Here is a 3,362-nt window from a genome sequence, read left to right as displayed (position 1 = left end):
CCAAAATAATGACACATTTTAGTGTCTTAAAGGGAAGGATGGACACTATTAGGTGGGGGTAAGGAGGTGAGAGGTCTTAAAGGGAGGATAACACTATTAGGGTGGGTTAAGGAGGTGAGAGGGTCTTAAAGGGGAGGATGACACTATTAGGTGGGTAAGGAGGTGAGAGGTCTTAAAGGGGAGGATGACACTATTAGGTGGGTAAGGAGGTGAGAGGGTCTTAAAGGGAGGATGACACTATTAGGTGGGTAAGGAGGTGAGAGGGTCTTAAAGGGATGATGACACTATTAGGTGGGGTAAGGGGTGAGAGGGTCTTAAAAGGGATGATGACACTATTAGGGGGGTAAGGAGGTGAGAGGGTCTTAAAGGGGAGGAGACACTATTAGGTGGGTACGGAGGTGAGAGGTCTAAAGGGGAGGATGAACACTATTAGGTGGGGGTAAGGAAGTGAGAGGGTCTTAAAGGGGAGGATGACACTATTAGGTGGGTAAGGAGGTGAGAGGGTCTTAAAGGGAGGATGACATTATTAGTGGGGGATAGGAGGTGAGAGGGTCTTAAAGGGAGGATGACACTATTAGGTGGGTAAGGAGGTGAGAGGGTCTTAAAGGGGAGGATGACACTAGTAGGTGGGGTAAGGAGGTGAAGGGTCTTAAGGGAGGATGACACTATTAGGTGGGTAAGGAGGTGAGGGTCTTAAGGGGAGGAGACACTATTAGGTGGGTAGGAGGTGAGAGGGTCTTAAAGGGGAGGATGAACTAGTAGGTGGGGTAAGGAGGTGAGAGGGTCTTAAAGGGAGGATGACACTATTAGGTGGTAAGGAGGTGAGAGGTTTAAAGGGGAGGAGAAACTAGTAGTGGGTAAGGAGTGAGAGGGTTAAAGGGGAGGATGACACTTTAGGTGGGTAAGGAGGTGAGAGGGTCTTAAAGGGGAGGATGACACTATTAGTGGGGTAAGGAGGTGAGAGGGTCTTAAAGGGAGATGACACTATTAGGTGGGTAAGGAGGGTGAGGGTCTTAAAGGGGAGGATGACACTAGTGGGTGGGGTAAGAGGTGAGAGGGTCTTAAAGGGGAGGATGACACTATTAGGGGGTAAGGGGTTTATAGGGTCTTAAAGGGGAGGATGACACTATTAGTGGGTAAGGAGGTGAGAGGGTCTTAAGGGGGATGGACATATAGGGGGTAAGGAGGTGGAGGGTCTAAAGGGGAGGATGACACTATTAGGTGGGCAAGGAGGTTTATAGGGTCTTAAAGGGGAGGATGGACACTATAGTGGGGTAAGGAGGTGTGAGGTCTCTTAAAGGGGAGGATGACACTATTAGGTGGGTAAGGAGGTGAGAGGGTCTTAAAGGGGAGGATGACACTATAGGTGGGGTAAGGAGTGAGAGGTCTTAAGGGAGCATGACACATTAGGTGGGTAAGGAGGTGAGAGGGTCTTAAAGGGGAGGATGACACATTAGGTGGGTAAGGAGGTGAGAGGGTCTTAAAGGGGAGGAGACACTATTAGGTGGGTAAGGAGGTGAGAGGGTCTTAAAGGGGAGGATGACAACATTAGGTGGTGTAAGGAGGTGAGAGGGTCTTAAAGGGGAGGATGACACTATTAGGTGGGGGTAAGGAGGTGAGAGGGTTCTAAAGGGGAGGATGACACTATTAGGTGGTGGTAAGGAGGTGAGAGTGTTTAAAGGGAGGATGACACTATTAGGTGGGGTAAGGAGTGGAGGGTCTTAAAGGGGAGGATGACACTATAGGTGGGGGAGGAGGTGAGTGGGTCTTAAAGGGGAGGTATGACACTATTAGGTGGTGGTAAGGAGGTGAGAGTGTCTTAAAGGGGAGGATGACACATAGGTGGGGTAAGGAGGTGAGAGGGTCTTAAAGGGAGGATGACACTATTAGGTGGGGTAAGGAGGTGAGCGGGTCTTAAAGGGAGGATGACACTATTAGGTGGGGGTAAGGAGGTGAGAGGGTCTAAAGGGAGGAGACACTATTAGGTGGGGAAGGAGTGAGAGGGTCTTAAAAGGGGAGGATGACACTATTAGGTGTGGTAAGGAGGTGAGAGGGTCTTAAGGGGAGGAGGACACTATTAGGTGGGGAAGGAGTGAGAGGGTCTTAAAGGGAGGAGACACTATTAGGGGGGTAAGAGGTGAGAGGCTTAAAGGGAGGATGAACATTAGGGGTGTAAGGAGTGAGAGGGTCTTAAAGGGGAGGATGGAGGATTAAAGTTGTCATCAGATTTATGATTCATTAAAGGCTAACCGTAATCTGGATTAATCTTTAATCCGTCCACTTTAAAGCTAGAATCCTAAACATAACCCTTCCATTTTAATTATCAGAAAGCCTTTCTCCTTCCTTTTTTATTTTATTTGTTGACTAACATGTTTATATTTAATATTTCATCGATATCGTCGGTGTGGCTACAGAGGTGGTTTGAGGTGTTGTTAACTCCAGAGAACAGGAAGGAGACGGAGGTGCCAAATCTGTCATCAGACCAATGATTCATTACGGGCATAACAGTCATTCTTTTCAGTTTAATGATTGTTCCACCACCATTAACTTCTTTATGCCCTCTGAGTGGTCCGGCAGGTTACCATGGAGTTACCCACTGGCGTTACCATGGTGACTCGTGACTCATGGTTTAAACGTATTGGAAAATGAATACCTGTTTTGGAGGTGCATCACAATTGCTAAATATAAACACGACTGGAGACACTCTTGTCATTTTTTGGGGAGACAGTATTGAAAAGGCAGCACTACTGTACCTCAGGTAGAACACTGTTGAATACCCTTTTTAATACAAAATATCTATTATACTTGTCTTGGATCCTCAAATCTCTCATTCCCAAATGTTGTCATTTTCCTTTGCCAACCTGTTCCTCTGTTGGCTTCATCCCAACTGGCACCGTATTCCCTGTATGCAGTGTATTCGGAAAGTATTCAGACCCCTTGACTTTTTCCATGTTTTGTTACATTGCAGCCTGTGGTCCACCTGTGGTAAATTTCAATTGATTGGACATGATATGGAAATGCACACACCTGTCTATATAAGGTCCCACAGTTGACAGTGCATGTCAGAGCAAAAACCGAACCATGAGGTCGAAGGACTTGTCTGTTGAGCTCCGAGACAGGATTGTGTGCGGCACAGATCTGGTGAAGGTACCAAAACATTTCTGCAGCATTGAAGGTCCCCAAGAACACAGTGGCCTCCATCATGTTTAAATGGAAGAAGTTTGGAACCACCAATACTTCCTAGAGCTGGCCGCCCGGCCAAACTGAGCAATCAGGGGAGAAGGGCCTTGGTCAGGGAGTTGACAAAGAAGCCCGATGGTCACTCTGACAGAGGTCAAGAGTTCTTCTGTGGAGATGGGAGA

The sequence above is a fragment of the Salvelinus namaycush genome, chromosome 30, assembly GCF_016432855.1.
Source record: "Salvelinus namaycush isolate Seneca chromosome 30, SaNama_1.0, whole genome shotgun sequence".
Taxonomy (NCBI): Eukaryota; Metazoa; Chordata; class Actinopteri; order Salmoniformes; family Salmonidae; genus Salvelinus; species Salvelinus namaycush.
This window is presented reverse-complemented; position numbering follows the sequence as displayed.